Genomic DNA, 20006 nt, shown 5'->3' on the forward strand with positions numbered 1-20006 from the left:
TACTTGGTGGGAGGCATGTGATAAAAGGCCTAGCTCTCCCCGTCGGGGAATCGAACCCCGATCTTCCGCGTGACAGGCGGAGATACTGACCATTATACTAACGAGGAATTTCGATGGGACAGATACAGTCGTCATTTGAAAAGACTACCGTAGCCAATGAGCGAAATAAGAGTTTTGTGTCCCATTTGAGGTGCCTTTTAAAGGAATGTTTTGAATCACGCAAAGCAATTGAGAAGAAACTAGGCATGATCTTCAGCATGCAAGTGGTGAAAAGGGCTCAACAAGAATCTCATTGTACAGGAATGTGTTTCTAACATGCACTGTATATATGACAATAAACGCTTGAATCTTGAATCTTGGTGGCAACACCCAGAAATTCTGCCTTGTGGTAGATGTAGGACACTCCGCATCATCAAAACAATAAAAAGTAGAATGTTTGCTCCAGAAGAAGCTAGACTTTTTTTTTTTCCCTTTGCAGTGTTGATAAGTTGTAAATAGATTCTACTTTGGACACTTATGCAGATTTTTCAAACCCCCGGTACCGTATCATAGGACAACAGGACAGGGCTTTTGACCGAAGCAAACTGGATTCATATCAGGCTATTTGAAGGGGGGCTATTCACATTTAGGCCTAAGATGGGTGAGAATATCAAAACAGTATTCTAAGTACCACATCAGACTATAATGGTGATAACACACCTATTGAAATTTCAACTTCTGCAGTCTCAGCTATTATGTAAGTAATGGGTGAGAATGCTCAGCAATTTGGAGGTGAGATGGGCATCATCATGCCTATTGAAATTTCAACTTCTGGAGGCTGATCAGCTATTATGTAAGTAATGGGTGAGAATGCTTAGGAATTTGGAGGTGAGATGGGCATCATCATGCCTCTTGAAATTTCAAATTCTGGAGGCTCATCAGCTATTATGTAAGCAGAGGTGAGAATGCTGATCATTGATGACAGTGCTACTCTTCCTGCTCTTGTTTTCTTCTCCATTTTCCTCGTTGTGGAGTCGTTAGCGGTAACCTTCCCGTAGCAGCGACACCTCTGTGACTGAAAAGACTGCAACGACTGGCGCATCGACTCCAGCCACAATATATGGTCGGAACGACAGCGTGAAGTCATCAACAACGCTCGCTCGAGCCATCACGGCAACGACGCTTGGCCTTTAAAGTGCTGCGTTAAGACTGCAGTTTCCCTTGGAGGCGGGGTTCAAATTCCACTTCTGACATTGCAAACTTCTCCAACAGAATGATTTTTACTGGCAAGGCAACCCAAGTTCACTCCTTGCTTGGCTATGCTACGTTGTATTGCTAAACTGGCACTGTATCGTCTAGTTTAAAGATTATTGCGGCCATTTTACATCTGAAGAGTTCTTGCTTCCAAATGCTTTTTGATAAAGCTTATAGTTAGGGATGGCTCAGGTAATCCTGAAACATCCCATGTTGCCCAAGCTGCTATAGGCTTAGACTGCTGGGGGACCTCATCTGTCACACCTTTCCTCACTTTGCTCTCTTTTTCCCCCTGTTTAATTTTTCAAATGATTTTATGTACACGTGACATTATTGTGGTTATTAAACAACTTAAACAACAGCCAAGACCCATGAACACCACGTAGACCCACATATTCACTCCAATGATCCCTGGGCCCGCCGACAATAAGTGCAAGTCTTTTTTTTGCGGTCAGGATGGCCGAGCGGTCTAAGGCGCTGCGTTCAGGTCGCAGTCTCCCCTGGAGGCGTGGGTTCAAATCCCACTTCTGACAAAGCAACCTTCTCCAAGAGAATGGTTTTCACTGGCAAAGGCAACCCAACTTCACTCCTTGCTTGGCTAGCGCTATATCATCTAGTTTACAGCAACATTCTTTGTGCCGTCATGTTACTCTGAAGTCTTATGACCGCTCTGAATCGCAGGGAAGGGGCTTTGTGCATGAGAATCCTTTGTCCACAACTCAAGTTATTGTTACATATTAACATTTTGGCATGTACTCAACACCACCGTAAAACCTCCTGTTTTTCAGTCATTTTTGTGGAAAAATCGTCTGAAAACAAAACACTGGTCGTGACAAAAGACCTCGACAGATCGTCCCTGGTATGCAAAGTCATTGTTGGCTTTGGACAAGACAAGAATGAAACCACAGGATTTCTGTTGTTGGACAAAGTACTTGGAAGTGAGCTTTATGGAAGAGTGGTATGAAGGAGAGGTTAGGGGGAAGTCCTTGTTGGCTTTGGACAAGACAAGAATGAAACAACAGGTCTTCTGTTGTTGGACAAGGTACTTGGAAGTGAGCTTTATGGAAGAGTCTTATGAAGGAGAGGTTAGGGGGAAGATAGAGGTCCCTGCAGGCCAGGCTTCTCGTGGTGGCAATACATGTGGTGCCAAGTGAAATGCCTTCCAAAGTGCTTTGATAAAAGCAAACAAGTGTAAGATAGTTGAATATGAGATGACAGCATGTATTGAAGGCTGGTGTAAGAGCTGCTGGTCTTGAGTGATTTGTAAGGGAGGTGACTGTTTGCAAGAGGGAACTTGGCTGATGGTGGGTGAATTAGATTATACTTGGTGGGAGGCATGTGATAAAAGGCCTAGCTCTCCCCGTCGGGGAATCGAACCCCGATCTTCCGCGTGACAGGCGGAGATACTGACCATTATACTAACGAGGAATTTCGATGGGACAGATACAGTCGTCATTTGAAAAGACTACCGTAGCCAATGAGCGAAATAAGAGTTTTGTGTCCCATTTGAGGTGCCTTTTAAAGGAATGTTTTGAATCACGCAAAGCAATTGAGAAGAAACTAGGCATGATCTTCAGCATGCAAGTGGTGAAAAGGGCTCAACAAGAATCTCATTGTACAGGAATGTGTTTCTAACATGCACTGTATATATGACAATAAACGCTTGAATCTTGGTGGCAACACCCAGAAATTCTGCCTTGTGGTAGATGTAGGACACTCCGCATCATCAAAACAATAAAAAGTAGAATGTTTGCTCCAGAAGAAGCTAGACTTTTTTTTTTCCCTTTGCAGTGTTGATAAGTTGTAAATAGATTCTACTTTGGACACTTATGCAGATTTTTCAAACCCCCGGTACCGTATCATAGGACAACAGGACAGGGCTTTTGACCGAAGCAAACTGGATTCATATCAGGCTATTTGAAGGGGGGCTATTCACATTTAGGCCTAAGATGGGTGAGAATATCAAAACAGTATTCTAAGTACCACATCAGGCTATAATGGTGATAACACACCTATTGAAATTTCAACTTCTACAGTCTCAGCTATTATGTAAGTAATGGGTGAGAATGCTCAGCAATTTGGAGGTGAGATGGGCATCATCATGCCTATTGAAATTTCAACTTCTGGAGGCTGATCAGCTATTATGTAAGTAATGGGTGAGAATGCTTAGGAATTTGGAGGTGAGATGGGCATCATCATGCCTCTTGAAATTTCAAATTCTGGAGGCTCATCAGCTATTATGTAAGCAGAGGTGAGAATGCTGATCATTGATGACAGTGCTACTCTTCCTGCTCTTGTTTTCTTCTCCATTTTCCTCGTTGTGGAGTCGTTAGCGGTAACCTTCCCGTAGCAGCGACACCTCTGTGACTGAAAAGACTGCAACGACTGGCGCATCGACTCCAGCCACAATATATGGTCGGAACGACAGCGTGAAGTCATCAACAACGCTCGCTCGAGCCATCACGGCAACGACGCTTGGCCTTTAAAGTGCTGCGTTAAGACTGCAGTTTCCCTTGGAGGCGGGGTTCAAATTCCACTTCTGACATTGCAAACTTCTCCAACAGAATGATTTTTACTGGCAAGGCAACCCAAGTTCACTCCTTGCTTGGCTATGCTACGTTGTATTGCTAAACTGGCACTGTATCGTCTAGTTTAAAGATTATTGCGGCCATTTTACATCTGAAGAGTTCTTGCTTCCAAATGCTTTTTGATAAAGCTTATAGTTAGGGATGGCTCAGGTAATCCTGAAACATCCCATGTTGCCCAAGCTGCTATAGGCTTAGACTGCTGGGGGACCTCATCTGTCACACCTTTCCTCACTTTGCTCTCTTTTTCCCCCTGTTTAATTTTTCAAATGATTTTATGTACACGTGACATTATTGTGGTTATTAAACAACTTAAACAACAGCCAAGACCCATGAACACCACGTAGACCCACATATTCACTCCAATGATCCCTGGGCCCGCCGACAATAAGTGCAAGTCTTTTTTTTGCGGTCAGGATGGCCGAGCGGTCTAAGGCGCTGCGTTTAGGTCGCAGTCTCCCCTGGAGGCGTGGGTTCAAATCCCACTTCTGACAAAGCAACCTTCTCCAAGAGAATGGTTTTCACTGGCAAAGGCAACCCAACTTCACTCCTTGCTTGGCTAGCGCTATATCATCTAGTTTACAGCAACATTCTTTGTGCCGTCATGTTACTCTGAAGTCTTATGACCGCTCTGAATCGCAGGGAAGGGGCTTTGTGCATGAGAATCCTTTGTCCACAACTCAAGTTATTGTTACATATTAACATTTTGGCATGTACTCAACACCACCGTAAAACCTCCTGTTTTTCAGTCATTTTTGTGGAAAAATCGTCTGAAAACAAAACACTGGTCGTGACAAAAGACCTCGACAGATCGTCCCTGGTATGCAAAGTCATTGTTGGCTTTGGACAAGACAAGAATGAAACCACAGGATTTCTGTTGTTGGACAAAGTACTTGGAAGTGAGCTTTATGGAAGAGTGGTATGAAGGAGAGGTTAGGGGGAAGTCCTTGTTGGCTTTGGACAAGACAAGAATGAAACAACAGGTCTTCTGTTGTTGGACAAGGTACTTGGAAGTGAGCTTTATGGAAGAGTCTTATGAAGGAGAGGTTAGGGGGAAGATAGAGGTCCCTGCAGGCCAGGCTTCTCGTGGTGGCAATACATGTGGTGCCAAGTGAAATGCCTTCCAAAGTGCGTTGATAAAAGCAAACAAGTGTAAGATAGTTGAATATGAGATGACAGCATGTATTGAAGGCTGGTGTAAGAGCTGCTGGTCTTGAGTGATTTGTAAGGGAGGTGACTGTTTGCAAGAGGGAACTTGGCTGATGGTGGGTGAATTAGATTATACTTGGTGGGAGGCATGTGATAAAAGTCCTAGCTCTCCCCGTCGGGGAATCGAACCCCGATCTTCCGCGTGACAGGCGGAGATACTGACCATTATACTAACGAGGAATTTCGATGGGACAGATACAGTCGTCATTTGAAAAGACTACCGTAGCCAATGAGCGAAATAAGAGTTTTGTGTCCCATTTGAGGTGCCTTTTAAAGGAATGTTTTGAATCACGCAAAGCAATTGAGAAGAAACTAGGCATGATCTTCAGCATGCAAGTGGTGAAAAGGGCTCAACAAGAATCTCATTGTACAGGAATGTGTTTCTAACATGCACTGTATATATGACAATAAACGCTTGAATCTTGAATCTTGGTGGCAACACCCAGAAATTCTGCCTTGTGGTAGATGTAGGACACTCCGCATCATCAAAACAATAAAAAGTAGAATGTTTGCTCCAGAAGAAGCTAGACTTTTTTTTTTCCCTTTGCAGTGTTGATAAGTTGTAAATAGATTCTACTTTGGACACTTATGCAGATTTTTCAAACCCCCGGTACCGTATCATAGGACAACAGGACAGGGCTTTTGACCGAAGCAAACTGGATTCATATCAGGCTATTTGAAGGGGGGCTATTCACATTTAGGCCTAAGATGGGTGAGAATATCAAAACAGTATTCTAAGTACCACATCAGACTATAATGGTGATAACACACCTATTGAAATTTCAACTTCTGCAGTCTCAGCTATTATGTAAGTAATGGGTGAGAATGCTCAGCAATTTGGAGGTGAGATGGGCATCATCATGCCTATTGAAATTTCAACTTCTGGAGGCTGATCAGCTATTATGTAAGTAATGGGTGAGAATGCTTAGGAATTTGGAGGTGAGATGGGCATCATCATGCCTCTTGAAATTTCAAATTCTGGAGGCTCATCAGCTATTATGTAAGCAGAGGTGAGAATGCTGATCATTGATGACAGTGCTACTCTTCCTGCTCTTGTTTTCTTCTCCATTTTCCTCGTTGTGGAGTCGTTAGCGGTAACCTTCCCGTAGCAGCGACACCTCTGTGACTGAAAAGACTGCAACGACTGGCGCATCGACTCCAGCCACAATATATGGTCGGAACGACAGCGTGAAGTCATCAACAACGCTCGCTCGAGCCATCACGGCAACGACGCTTGGCCTTTAAAGTGCTGCGTTAAGACTGCAGTTTCCCTTGGAGGCGGGGTTCAAATTCCACTTCTGACATTGCAAACTTCTCCAACAGAATGATTTTTACTGGCAAGGCAACCCAAGTTCACTCCTTGCTTGGCTATGCTACGTTGTATTGCTAAACTGGCACTGTATCGTCTAGTTTAAAGATTATTGCGGCCATTTTACATCTGAAGAGTTCTTGCTTCCAAATGCTTTTTGATAAAGCTTATAGTTAGGGATGGCTCAGGTAATCCTGAAACATCCCATGTTGCCCAAGCTGCTATAGGCTTAGACTGCTGGGGGACCTCATCTGTCACACCTTTCCTCACTTTGCTCTCTTTTTCCCCCTGTTTAATTTTTCAAATGATTTTATGTACACGTGACATTATTGTGGTTATTAAACAACGTAAACAACAGCCAAGACCCATGAACACCACGTAGACCCACATATTCACTCCAATGATCCCTGGGCACGCCGACAATAAGTGCAAGTCTTTTTTTTGCGGTCAGGATGGCCGAGCGGTCTAAGGCGCTGCGTTTAGGTCGCAGTCTCCCCTGGAGGCGTGGGTTCAAATCCCACTTCTGACAAAGCAACCTTCTCCAAGAGAATGGTTTTCACTGGCAAAGGCAACCCAACTTCACTCCTTGCTTGGCTAGCGCTATATCATCTAGTTTACAGCAACATTCTTTGTGCCGTCATGTTACTCTGAAGTCTTATGACCGCTCTGAATCGCAGGGAAGGGGCTTTGTGCATGAGAATCCTTTGTCCACAACTCAAGTTATTGTTACATATTAACATTTTGACATGTACTCAACACCACCGTAAAACCTCCTGTTTTTCAGTCATTTTTGTGGAAAAATCGTCTGAAAACAAAACACTGGTCGTGACAAAAGACCTCGACAGATCGTCCCTGGTATGCAAAGTCATTGTTGGCTTTGGACAAGACAAGAATGAAACCACAGGATTTCTGTTGTTGGACAAGGTACTTGGAAGTGAGCTTTATGGAAGAGTCTTATGAAGGAGAGGTTAGGGGGAAGATAGAGGTCCCTGCAGGCCAGGCTTCTCGTGGTGGCAATACATGTGGTGCCAAGTGAAATGCCTTCCAAAGTGCTTTGATAAAAGCAAACAAGTGTAAGATAGTTGAATATGAGATGACAGCATGTATTGAAGGCTGGTGTAAGAGCTGCTGGTCTTGAGTGATTTGTAAGGGAGGTGACTGTTTGCAAGAGGGAACTTGGCTGATGGTGGGTGAATTAGATTATACTTGGTGGGAGGCATGTGATAAAAGGCATAGCTCTCCCCGTCGGGGAATCGAACCCCGATCTTCCGCGTGACAGGCGGAGATACTGACCATTATACTAACGAGGAATTTCGATGGGACAGATACAGTCGTCATTTGAAAAGACTACCGTAGCCAATGAGCGAAATAAGAGTTTTGTGTCCCATTTGAGGTGCCTTTTAAAGGAATGTTTTGAATCACGCAAAGCAATTGAGAAGAAACTAGGCATGATCTTCAGCATGCAAGTGGTGAAAAGGGCTCAACAAGAATCTCATTGTACAGGAATGTGTTTCTAACATGCACTGTATATATGACAATAAACGCTTGAATCTTGAATCTTGGTGGCAACACCCAGAAATTCTGCCTTGTGGTAGATGTAGGACACTCCGCATCATCAAAACAATAAAAAGTAGAATGTTTGCTCCAGAAGAAGCTAGACTTTTTTTTTTTCCCTTTGCAGTGTTGATAAGTTGTAAATAGATTCTACTTTGGACACTTATGCAGATTTTTCAAACCCCCGGTACCGTATCATAGGACAACAGGACAGGGCTTTTGACCGAAGCAAACTGGATTCATATCAGGCTATTTGAAGGGGGGCTATTCACATTTAGGCCTAAGATGGGTGAGAATATCAAAACAGTATTCTAAGTACCACATCAGACTATAATGGTGATAACACACCTATTGAAATTTCAACTTCTGCAGTCTCAGCTATTATGTAAGTAATGGGTGAGAATGCTCAGCAATTTGGAGGTGAGATGGGCATCATCATGCCTATTGAAATTTCAACTTCTGGAGGCTGATCAGCTATTATGTAAGTAATGGGTGAGAATGCTTAGGAATTTGGAGGTGAGATGGGCATCATCATGCCTCTTGAAATTTCAAATTCTGGAGGCTCATCAGCTATTATGTAAGCAGAGGTGAGAATGCTGATCATTGATGACAGTGCTACTCTTCCTGCTCTTGTTTTCTTCTCCATTTTCCTCGTTGTGGAGTCGTTAGCGGTAACCTTCCCGTAGCAGCGACACCTCTGTGACTGAAAAGACTGCAACGACTGGCGCATCGACTCCAGCCACAATATATGGTCGGAACGACAGCGTGAAGTCATCAACAACGCTCGCTCGAGCCATCACGGCAACGACGCTTGGCCTTTAAAGTGCTGCGTTAAGACTGCAGTTTCCCTTGGAGGCGGGGTTCAAATTCCACTTCTGACATTGCAAACTTCTCCAACAGAATGATTTTTACTGGCAAGGCAACCCAAGTTCACTCCTTGCTTGGCTATGCTACGTTGTATTGCTAAACTGGCACTGTATCGTCTAGTTTAAAGATTATTGCGGCCATTTTACATCTGAAGAGTTCTTGCTTCCAAATGCTTTTTGATAAAGCTTATAGTTAGGGATGGCTCAGGTAATCCTGAAACATCCCCTGTTGCCCAAGCTGCTATAGGCTTAGACTGCTGGGGGACCTCATCTGTCACACCTTTCCTCACTTTGCTCTCTTTTTCCCCCTGTTTAATTTTTCAAATGATTTTATGTACACGTGACATTATTGTGGTTATTAAACAACTTAAACAACAGCCAAGACCCATGAACACCACGTAGACCCACATATTCACTCCAATGATCCCTGGGCCCGCCGACAATAAGTGCAAGTCTTTTTTTTGCGGTCAGGATGGCCGAGTGGTCTAAGGCGCTGCGTTCAGGTCACAGTCTCCCCTGGAGGCGTGGGTTCAAATCCCACTTCTGACAAAGCAACCTTCTCCAAGAGAATGGTTTTCACTGGCAAAGGCAACCCAACTTCACTCCTTGCTTGGCTAGCGCTATATCATCTAGTTTACAGCAACATTCTTTGTGCCGTCATGTTACTCTGAAGTCTTATGACCGCTCTGAATCGCAGGGAAGGGGCTTTGTGCATGAGAATCCTTTGTCCACAGCTCAAGTTATTGTTACATATTAACATTTTGGCATGTACTCAACACCACCGTAAAACCTCCTGTTTTTCAGTCATTTTTGTGGAAAAATCGTCTGAAAACAAAACACTGGTCGTGACAAAAGACCTCGACAGATCGTCCCTGGTATGCAAAGTCATTGTTGGCTTTGGACAAGACAAGAATGAAACCACAGGATTTCTGTTGTTGGACAAAGTACTTGGAAGTGAGCTTTATGGAAGAGTGGTATGAAGGAGAGGTTAGGGGGAAGTCCTTGTTGGCTTTGGACAAGACAAGAATGAAACAACAGGTCTTCTGTTGTTGGACAAGGTACTTGGAAGTGAGCTTTATGGAAGAGTCTTATGAAGGAGAGGTTAGGGGGAAGATAGAGGTCCCTGCAGGCCAGGCTTCTCGTGGTGGCAATACATGTGGTGCCAAGTGAAATGCCTTCCAAAGTGCTTTGATAAAAGCAAACAAGTGTAAGATAGTTGAATATGAGATGACAGCATGTATTGAAGGCTGGTGTAAGAGCTGCTGGTCTTGAGTGATTTGTAAGGGAGGTGACTGTTTGCAAGAGGGAACTTGGCTGATGGTGGGTGAATTAGATTATACTTGGTGGGAGGCATGTGATAAAAGGCCTAGCTCTCCCCGTCGGGGAATCGAACCCCGATCTTCCGCGTGACAGGCGGAGATACTGACCATTATACTAACGAGGAATTTCGATGGGACAGATACAGTCGTCATTTGAAAAGACTACCGTAGCCAATGAGCGAAATAAGAGTTTTGTGTCCCATTTGAGGTGCCTTTTAAAGGAATGTTTTGAATCACGCAAAGCAATTGAGAAGAAACTAGGCATGATCTTCAGCATGCAAGTGGTGAAAAGGGCTCAACAAGAATCTCATTGTACAGGAATGTGTTTCTAACATGCACTGTATATATGACAATAAACGCTTGAATCTTGAATCTTGGTGGCAACAACCAGAAATTCTGCCTTGTGGTAGATGTAGGACACTCCGCATCATCAAAACAATAAAAAGTAGAATGTTTGCTCCAGAAGAAGCTAGACTTTTTTTTTTCCCTTTGCAGTGTTGATAAGTTGTAAATAGATTCTACTTTGGACCCTTATGCAGATTTTTCAAACCCCCGGTACCGTATCATAGGACAACAGGACAGGGCTTTTGACCGAAGCAAACTGGATTCATATCAGGCTATTTGAAGGGGGGCTATTCACATTTAGGCCTAAGATGGGTGAGAATATCAAAACAGTATTCTAAGTACCACATCAGACTATAATGGTGATAACACACCTATTGAAATTTCAACTTCTGCAGTCTCAGCTATTATGTAAGTAATGGGTGAGAATGCTCAGGAATTTGGAGGTGAGATGGGCATCATCATGCCTCTTGAAATTTCAAATTCTGGAGGCTCATCAGCTATTATGTAAGCAGAGGTGAGAATGCTGATCATTGATGACAGTGCTACTCTTCCTGCTCTTGTTTTCTTCTCCATTTTCCTCGTTGTGGAGTCGTTAGCGGTAACCTTCCCGTAGCAGCGACACCTCTGTGACTGAAAAGACTGCAACGACTGGCGCATCGACTCCAGCCACAATATATGGTCGGAACGACAGCGTGAAGTCATCAACAACGCTCGCTCGAGCCATCACGGCAACGACGCTTGGCCTTTAAAGTGCTGCGTTAAGACTGCAGTTTCCCTTGGAGGCGGGGTTCAAATTCCACTTCTGACATTGCAAACTTCTCCAACAGAATTATTTTTACTGGCAAGGCAACCCAAGTTCACTCCTTGCTTGGCTATGCTACGTTGTATTGCTAAACTGGCACTGTATCGTCTAGTTTAAAGATTATTGCAGCCATTTTACATCTGAAGAGTTCTTGCTTCCAAATGCTTTTTGATAAAGCTTATAGTTAGGGATGGCTCAGGTAATCCTGAAACATCCCCTGTTGCCCAAGCTGCTATAGGCTTAGACTGCTGGGGGACCTCATCTGTCACACCTTTCCTCACTTTGCTCTCTTTTTCCCCCTGTTTAATTTTTCAAATGATTTTATGTACACGTGACATTATTGTGGTTATTAAACAACTTAAACAACAGCCAAGACCCATGAACACCACGTAGACCCACATATTCACTCCAATGATCCCTGGGCCCGCCGACAATAAGTGCAAGTTTTTTTTTTGCGGTCAGGATGGCCGAGCGGTCTAAGGCGCTGCGTTCAGGTCGCAGTCTCCCCTGGAGGCGTGGGTTCAAATCCCACTTCTGACAAAGCAACCTTCTCCAAGAGAATGGTTTTCACTGGCAAAGGCAACCCATCTTCACTCCTTGCTTGGCTAGCGCTATATCATCTAGTTTACAGCAACATTCTTTGTGCCGTCATGTTACTCTGAAGTCTTATGACCGCTCTGAATCGCAGGGAAGGGGCTTTGTGCATGAGAATCCTTTGTCCACAACTCAAGTTATTGTTACATATTAACATTTTGGCATGTACTCAACACCACCGTAAAACCTCCTGTTTTTCAGTCATTTTTGTGGAAAAATCGTCTGAAAACAAAACACTGGTCGTGACAAAAGACCTCGACAGATCGTCCCTGGTATGCAAAGTCATTGTTGGCTTTGGACAAGACAAGAATGAAACCACAGGATTTCTGTTGTTGGACAAAGTACTTGGAAGTGAGCTTTATGGAAGAGTGGTATGAAGGAGAGGTTAGGGGGAAGTCCTTGTTGGCTTTGGACAAGACAAGAATGAAACAACAGGTCTTCTGTTGTTGGACAAGGTACTTGGAAGTGAGCTTTATGGAAGAGTCTTATGAAGGAGAGGTTAGGGGGAAGATAGAGGTCCCTGCAGGCCAGGCTTCTCGTGGTGGCAATACATGTGGTGCCAAGTGAAATGCCTTCCAAAGTGCTTTGATAAAAGCAAACAAGTGTAAGATAGTTGAATATGAGATGACAGCATGTATTGAAGGCTGGTGTAAGAGCTGCTGGTCTTGAGTGATTTGTAAGGGAGGTGACTGTTTGCAAGAGGGAACTTGGCTGATGGTGGGTGAATTAGATTATACTTGGTGGGAGGCATGTGATAAAAGTCCTAGCTCTCCCCGTCGGGGAATCGAACCCCAATCTTCCGCGTGACAGGCGGAGATACTGACCATTATACTAACGAGGAATTTCGATGGGACAGATACAGTCGTCATTTGAAAAGACTACCGTAGCCAATGAGCGAAATAAGAGTTTTGTGTCCCATTTGAGGTGCCTTTTAAAGGAATGTTTTGAATCACGCAAAGCAATTGAGAAGAAACTAGGCATGATCTTCAGCATGCAAGTGGTGAAAAGGGCTCAACAAGAATCTCATTGTACAGGAATGTGTTTCTAACATGCACTGTATATATGACAATAAACGCTTGAATCTTGAATCTTGGTGGCAACACCCAGAAATTCTGCCTTGTGGTAGATGTAGGACACTCCGCATCATCAAAACAATAAAAAGTAGAATGTTTGCTCCAGAAGAAGCTAGACTTTTTTTTTCCCTTTGCAGTGTTGATAAGTTGTAAATAGATTCTACTTTGGACACTTATGCAGATTTTTCAAACCCCCGGTACCGTATCATAGGACAACAGGACAGGGCTTTTGACCGAAGCAAACTGGATTCATATCAGGCTATTTGAAGGGGGGCTATTCACATTTAGGCCTAAGATGGGTGAGAATATCAAAACAGTATTCTAAGTACCACATCAGACTATAATGGTGATAACACACCTATTGAAATTTCAACTTCTGCAGTCTCAGCTATTATGTAAGTAATGGGTGAGAATGCTCAGCAATTTGGAGGTGAGATGGGCATCATCATGCCTATTGAAATTTCAACTTCTGGAGGCTGATCAGCTATTATGTAAGTAATGGGTGAGAATGCTTAGGAATTTGGAGGTGAGATGGGCATCATCATGCCTCTTGAAATTTCAAATTCTGGAGGCTCATCAGCTATTATGTAAGCAGAGGTGAGAATGCTGATCATTGATGACAGTGCTACTCTTCCTGCTCTTGTTTTCTTCTCCATTTTCCTCGTTGTGGAGTCGTTAGCGGTAACCTTCCCGTAGCAGCGACACCTCTGTGACTGAAAAGACTGCAACGACTGGCGCATCGACTCCAGCCACAATATATGGTCGGAACGACAGCGTGAAGTCATCAACAACGCTCGCTCGAGCCATCACGGCAACGACGCTTGGCCTTTAAAGTGCTGCGTTAAGACTGCAGTTTCCCTTGGAGGCGGGGTTCAAATTCCACTTCTGACATTGCAAACTTCTCCAACAGAATGATTTTTACTGGCAAGGCAACCCAAGTTCACTCCTTGCTTGGCTATGCTACGTTGTATTGCTAAACTGGCACTGTATCGTCTAGTTTAAAGATTATTGCGGCCATTTTACATCTGAAGAGTTCTTGCTTCCAAATGCTTTTTGATAAAGCTTATAGTTAGGGATGGCTCAGGTAATCCTGAAACATCCCCTGTTGCCCAAGCTGCTATAGGCTTAGACTGCTGGGGGACCTCATCTGTCACACCTTTCCTCACTTTGCTCTCTTTTTCCCCCTGTTTAATTTTTCAAATGATTTTATGTACACGTGACATTATTGTGGTTATTAAACAACTTAAACAACAGCCAAGACCCATGAACACCACGTAGACCCACATATTCACTCCAATGATCCCTGGGCCCGCCGACAATAAGTGCAAGTCTTTTTTTTGCGGTCAGGATGGCCGAGTGGTCTAAGGCGCTGCGTTCAGGTCACAGTCTCCCCTGGAGGCGTGGGTTCAAATCCCACTTCTGACAAAGCAACCTTCTCCAAGAGAATGGTTTTCACTGGCAAAGGCAACCCAACTTCACTCCTTGCTTGGCTAGCGCTATATCATCTAGTTTACAGCAACATTCTTTGTGCCGTCATGTTACTCTGAAGTCTTATGACCGCTCTGAATCGCAGGGAAGGGGCTTTGTGCATGAGAATCCTTTGTCCACAACTCAAGTTATTGTTACATATTAACATTTTGGCATGTACTCAACACCACCGTAAAACCTCCTGTTTTTCAGTCATTTTTGTGGAAAAATCGTCTGAAAACAAAACACTGGTCGTGACAAAAGACCTCGACAGATCGTCCCTGGTATGCAAAGTCATTGTTGGCTTTGGACAAGACAAGAATGAAACCACAGGATTTCTGTTGTTGGACAAAGTACTTGGAAGTGAGCTTTATGGAAGAGTGGTATGAAGGAGAGGTTAGGGGGAAGTCCTTGTTGGCTTTGGACAAGACAAGAATGAAACAACAGGTCTTCTGTTGTTGGACAAGGTACTTGGAAGTGAGCTTTATGGAAGAGTCTTATGAAGGAGAGGTTAGGGGGAAGATAGAGGTCCCTGCAGGCCAGGCTTCTCGTGGTGGCAATACATGTGGTGCCAAGTGAAATGCCTTCCAAAGTGCTTTGATAAAAGCAAACAAGTGTAAGATAGTTGAATATGAGATGACAGCATGTATTGAAGGCTGGTGTAAGAGCTGCTGGTCTTGAGTGATTTGTAAGGGAGGTGACTGTTTGCAAGAGGGAACTTGGCTGATGGTGGGTGAATTAGATTATACTTGGTGGGAGGCATGTGATAAAAGTCCTAGCTCTCCCCGTCGGGGAATCGAACCCCGATCTTCCGCGTGACAGGCGGAGATACTGACCATTATACTAACGAGGAATTTCGATGGGACAGATACAGTCGTCATTTGAAAAGACTACCGTAGCCAATGAGCGAAATAAGAGTTTTGTGTCCCATTTGAGGTGCCTTTTAAAGGAATGTTTTGAATCACGCAAAGCAATTGAGAAGAAACTAGGCATGATCTTCAGCATGCAAGTGGTGAAAAGGGCTCAACAAGAATCTCATTGTACAGGAATGTGTTTCTAACATGCACTGTATATATGACAATAAACGCTTGAATCTTGAATCTTGGTGGCAACACCCAGAAATTCTGCCTTGTGGTAGATGTAGGACACTCCGCATCATCAAAACAATAAAAAGTAGAATGTTTGCTCCAGAAGAAGCTAGACTTTTTTTTTCCCTTTGCAGTGTTGATAAGTTGTAAATAGATTCTACTTTGGACACTTATGCAGATTTTTCAAACCCCCGGTACCGTATCATAGGACAACAGGACAGGGCTTTTGACCGAAGCAAACTGGATTCATATCAGGCTATTTGAAGGGGGGCTATTCACATTTAGGCCTAAGATGGGTGAGAATATCAAAACAGTATTCTAAGTACCACATCAGACTATAATGGTGATAACACACCTATTGAAATTTCAACTTCTGCAGTCTCAGCTATTATGTAAGTAATGGGTGAGAATGCTCAGCAATTTGGAGGTGAGATGGGCATCATCATGCCTATTGAAATTTCAACTTCTGGAGGCTGATCAGCTATTATGTAAGTAATGGGTGAGAATGCTTAGGAATTTGGAGGTGAGATGGGCATCATCATGCCTCTTGAAATTTCAAATTCTGGAGGCTCATCAGCTATTATGTAAGCAGAGGTGAGAATGCTGATCATTGATGACAGTGCTACTCTTCCTGCTCTTGTTTTCTTCTCCATTTTCCTCGTTGTGGAGTCGTTAGCGGTAACCTTCCCGTAGCAGCGACACCTCTGTGACTGAAAAGACTGCAACGACTGGCGCATCGACTCCAGCCACAATATATGGTCGGAACGACAGCGTGAAGTCATCAACAACGCTCGCTCGAGCCATCACGGCAACGACGCTTGGCCTTTAAAGTGCTGCGTTAAGACTGCAGTTTCCCTTGGAGGCGGGGTTCAAATTCCACTTCTGACATTGCAAACTTCTCCAACAGAATGATTTTTACTGGCAAGGCAACCCAAGTTCACTCCTTGCTTGGCTATGCTACGTTGTATTGCTAAACTGGCACTGTATCGTCTAGTTTAAAGATTATTGCGGCCATTTTACATCTGAAGAGTTCTTGCTTCCAAATGCTTTTTGATAAAGCTTATAGTTAGGGATGGCTCAGGTAATCCTGAAACATCCCCTGTTGCCCAAGCTGCTATAGGCTTAGACTGCTGGGGGACCTCATCTGTCACACCTTTCCTCACTTTGCTCTCTTTTTCCCCCTGTTTAATTTTTCAAATGATTTTATGTACACGTGACATTATTGTGGTTATTAAACAACTTAAACAACAGCCAAGACCCATGAACACCACGTAGACCCACATATTCACTCCAATGATCCCTGGGCCCGCCGACAATAAGTGCAAGTCTTTTTTTTGCGGTCAGGATGGCCGAGCGGTCTAAGGCGCTGCGTTCAGGTCGCAGTCTCCCCTGGAGGCGTGGGTTCAAATCCCACTTCTGACAAAGCAACCTTCTCCAAGAGAATGGTTTTCACTGGCAAAGGCAACCCAACTTCACTCCTTGCTTGGCTAGCGCTATATCATCTAGTTTACAGCAACATTCTTTGTGCCGTCATGTTACTCTGAAGTCTTATGACCGCTCTGAATCGCAGGGAAGGGGCTTTGTGCATGAGAATCCTTTGTCCACAACTCAAGTTATTGTTACATATTAACATTTTGGCATGTACTCAACACCACCGTAAAACCTCCTGTTTTTCAGTCATTTTTGTGGAAAAATCGTCTGAAAACAAAACACTGGTCGTGACAAAAGACCTCGACAGATCTTCCCTGGTATGCAAAGTCATTGTTGGCTTTGGACAAGACAAGAATGAAACCACAGGATTTCTGTTGTTGGACAAAGTACTTGGAAGTGAGCTTTATGGAAGAGTGGTATGAAGGAGAGGTTAGGGGGAAGTCCTTGTTGGCTTTGGACAAGACAAGAATGAAACAACAGGTCTTCTGTTGTTGGACAAGGTACTTGGAAGTGAGCTTTATGGAAGAGTCTTATGAAGGAGAGGTTAGGGGGAAGATAGAGGTCCCTGCAGGCCAGGCTTCTCGTGGTGGCAATACATGTGGTGCCAAGTGAAATGCCTTCCAAAGTGCTTTGATAAAAGCAAACAAGTGTAAGATAGTTGAATATGAGATGACAGCATGTATTGAAGGCTGGTGTAAGAGCTGCTGGTCTTGAGTGATTTGTAAGGGAGGTGACTGTTTGCAAGAGGGAACTTGGCTGATGGTGGGTGAATTAGATTATACTTGGTGGGAGGCATGTGATAAAAGTCCTAGCTCTCCCCGTCGGGGAATCGAACCCCGATCTTCCGCGTGACAGGCGGAGATACTGACCATTATACTAACGAGGAATTTCGATGGGACAGATACAGTCGTCATTTGAAAAGACTACCGTAGCCAATGAGCGAAATAAGAGTTTTGTGTCCCATTTGAGGTGCCTTTTAAAGGAATGTTTTGAATCACGCAAAGCAATTGAGAAGAAACTAGGCATGATCTTCAGCATGCAAGTGGTGAAAAGGGCTCAACAAGAATCTCATTGTACAGGAATGTGTTTCTAACATGCACTGTATATATGACAATAAACGCTTGAATCTTGAATCTTGGTGGCAACACCCAGAAATTCTGCCTTGTGGTAGATGTAGGACACTCCGCATCATCAAAACAATAAAAAGTAGAATGTTTGCTCCAGAAGAAGCTAGACTTTTTTTTTCCCTTTGCAGTGTTGATAAGTTGTAAATAGATTCTACTTTGGACACTTATGCAGATTTTTCAAACCCCCGGTACCGTATCATAGGACAACAGGACAGGGCTTTTGACCGAAGCAAACTGGATTCATATCAGGCTATTTGAAGGGGGGCTATTCACATTTAGGCCTAAGATGGGTGAGAATATCAAAACAGTATTCTAAGTACCACATCAGACTATAATGGTGATAACACACCTATTGAAATTTCAACTTCTGCAGTCTCAGCTATTATGTAAGTAATGGGTGAGAATGCTCAGCAATTTGGAGGTGAGATGGGCATCATCATGCCTATTGAAATTTCAACTTCTGGAGGCTGATCAGCTATTATGTAAGTAATGGGTGAGAATGCTTAGGAATTTGGAGGTGAGATGGGCATCATCATGCCTCTTGAAATTTCAAATTCTGGAGGCTCATCAGCTATTATGTAAGCAGAGGTGAGAATGCTGATCATTGATGACAGTGCTACTCTTCCTGCTCTTGTTTTCTTCTCCATTTTCCTCGTTGTGGAGTCGTTAGCGGTAACCTTCCCGTAGCAGCGACACCTCTGTGACTGAAAAGACTGCAACGACTGGCGCATCGACTCCAGCCACAATATATGGTCGGAACGACAGCGTGAAGTCATCAACAACGCTCGCTCGAGCCATCACGGCAACGACGCTTGGCCTTTAAAGTGCTGCGTTAAGACTGCAGTTTCCCTTGGAGGCGGGGTTCAAATTCCACTTCTGACATTGCAAACTTCTCCAACAGAATGATTTTTACTGGCAAGGCAACCCAAGTTCACTCCTTGCTTGGCTATGCTACGTTGTATTGCTAAACTGGCACTGTATCGTCTAGTTTAAAGATTATTGCGGCCATTTTACATCTGAAGAGTTCTTGCTTCCAAATGCTTTTTGATAAAGCTTATAGTTAGGGATGGCTCAGGTAATCCTGAAACATCCCCTGTTGCCCAAGCTGCTATAGGCTTAGACTGCTGGGGGACCTCATCTGTCACACCTTTCCTCACTTTGCTCTCTTTTTCCCCCTGTTTAATTTTTCAAATGATTTTATGTACACGTGACATTATTGTGGTTATTAAACAACTTAAACAACAGCCAAGACCCATGAACACCACGTAGACCCACATATTCACTCCAATGATCCCTGGGGCCGCCGACAATAAGTGCAAGTCTTTTTTTTGCGGTCAGGATGGCCGAGTGGTCTAAGGCGCTGCGTTCAGGTCACAGTCTCCCCTGGAGGCGTGGGTTCAAATCCCACTTCTGACAAAGCAACCTTCTCCAAGAGAAGGGTTTTCACTGGCAAAGGCAACCCAACTTCACTCCTTGCTTGGCTAGCGCTATATCATCTAGTTTACAGCAACATTCTTTGTGCCGTCATGTTACTCTGAAGTCTTATGACCGCTCTGAATCGCAGGGAAGGGGCTTTGTGCATGAGAATCCTTTGTCCACAACTCAAGTTATTGTTACATATTAACATTTTGGCATGTACTCAACACCACCGTAAAACCTCCTGTTTTTCAGTCATTTTTGTGGAAAAATCGTCTGAAAACAAAACACTGGTCGTGACAAAAGACCTCGACAGATCGTCCCTGGTATGCAAAGTCATTGTTGGCTTTGGACAAGACAAGAATGAAACCACAGGATTTCTGTTGTTGGACAAAGTACTTGGAAGTGAGCTTTATGGAAGAGTGGTATGAAGGAGAGGTTAGGGGGAAGTCCTTGTTGGCTTTGGACAAGACAAGAATGAAACAACAGGTCTTCTGTTGTTGGACAAGGTACTTGGAAGTGAGCTTTATGGAAGAGTCTTATGAAGGAGAGGTTAGGGGGAAGATAGAGGTCCCTGCAGGCCAGGCT

The 20006-nt window shown here is 43.9% G+C and overlaps 15 non-coding genes across 15 annotated transcripts; 8 read left to right on the plus strand and 7 right to left on the minus strand.

The window, feature by feature from the left end:
* Positions 1-35: 35 nt before the first annotated feature.
* Positions 36-107, minus strand: trnad-guc (transfer RNA aspartic acid (anticodon GUC)). The gene has a single exon. It is a non-coding gene; the product is annotated as a tRNA-Asp (tRNA).
* A 1576-nt stretch (positions 108-1683) lies between these two features.
* Positions 1684-1766, plus strand: trnal-cag (transfer RNA leucine (anticodon CAG)). Its single transcript has one exon. It is a non-coding gene; the product is annotated as a tRNA-Leu (tRNA).
* Positions 1767-2589: 823 nt separating this feature from the next.
* On the minus strand, positions 2590-2661 carry trnad-guc (transfer RNA aspartic acid (anticodon GUC)). The gene has a single exon. It is a non-coding gene; the product is annotated as a tRNA-Asp (tRNA).
* A 1568-nt stretch (positions 2662-4229) lies between these two features.
* On the plus strand, positions 4230-4312 carry trnal-uag (transfer RNA leucine (anticodon UAG)). The gene has a single exon. It is a non-coding gene; the product is annotated as a tRNA-Leu (tRNA).
* Positions 4313-5135: 823 nt separating this feature from the next.
* On the minus strand, positions 5136-5207 carry trnad-guc (transfer RNA aspartic acid (anticodon GUC)). The gene has a single exon. It is a non-coding gene; the product is annotated as a tRNA-Asp (tRNA).
* A 1575-nt stretch (positions 5208-6782) lies between these two features.
* trnal-uag (transfer RNA leucine (anticodon UAG)) lies at positions 6783-6865 on the plus strand. Its single transcript has one exon. It is a non-coding gene; the product is annotated as a tRNA-Leu (tRNA).
* A 709-nt stretch (positions 6866-7574) lies between these two features.
* trnad-guc (transfer RNA aspartic acid (anticodon GUC)) lies at positions 7575-7646 on the minus strand. The gene has a single exon. It is a non-coding gene; the product is annotated as a tRNA-Asp (tRNA).
* A 1576-nt stretch (positions 7647-9222) lies between these two features.
* On the plus strand, positions 9223-9305 carry trnal-cag (transfer RNA leucine (anticodon CAG)). Its single transcript has one exon. It is a non-coding gene; the product is annotated as a tRNA-Leu (tRNA).
* An 823-nt stretch (positions 9306-10128) lies between these two features.
* Positions 10129-10200, minus strand: trnad-guc (transfer RNA aspartic acid (anticodon GUC)). Its single transcript has one exon. It is a non-coding gene; the product is annotated as a tRNA-Asp (tRNA).
* Positions 10201-11679: 1479 nt separating this feature from the next.
* trnal-cag (transfer RNA leucine (anticodon CAG)) lies at positions 11680-11762 on the plus strand. The gene has a single exon. It is a non-coding gene; the product is annotated as a tRNA-Leu (tRNA).
* Positions 11763-14231: 2469 nt separating this feature from the next.
* On the plus strand, positions 14232-14314 carry trnal-cag (transfer RNA leucine (anticodon CAG)). Its single transcript has one exon. It is a non-coding gene; the product is annotated as a tRNA-Leu (tRNA).
* Positions 14315-15137: 823 nt separating this feature from the next.
* trnad-guc (transfer RNA aspartic acid (anticodon GUC)) lies at positions 15138-15209 on the minus strand. Its single transcript has one exon. It is a non-coding gene; the product is annotated as a tRNA-Asp (tRNA).
* A 1574-nt stretch (positions 15210-16783) lies between these two features.
* trnal-cag (transfer RNA leucine (anticodon CAG)) lies at positions 16784-16866 on the plus strand. The gene has a single exon. It is a non-coding gene; the product is annotated as a tRNA-Leu (tRNA).
* Positions 16867-17689: 823 nt separating this feature from the next.
* trnad-guc (transfer RNA aspartic acid (anticodon GUC)) lies at positions 17690-17761 on the minus strand. The gene has a single exon. It is a non-coding gene; the product is annotated as a tRNA-Asp (tRNA).
* A 1574-nt stretch (positions 17762-19335) lies between these two features.
* Positions 19336-19418, plus strand: trnal-cag (transfer RNA leucine (anticodon CAG)). The gene has a single exon. It is a non-coding gene; the product is annotated as a tRNA-Leu (tRNA).
* The last annotated feature ends 588 nt before the right edge of the window (positions 19419-20006 follow it).

The sequence above is a fragment of the Leuresthes tenuis genome, unplaced genomic scaffold (assembly GCF_036924035.1).
Source record: "Leuresthes tenuis unplaced genomic scaffold, fLeuTen1.0.hap1 SCAF_13, whole genome shotgun sequence".
NCBI classification, from domain to species: domain Eukaryota; kingdom Metazoa; phylum Chordata; class Actinopteri; order Atheriniformes; family Atherinopsidae; genus Leuresthes; species Leuresthes tenuis.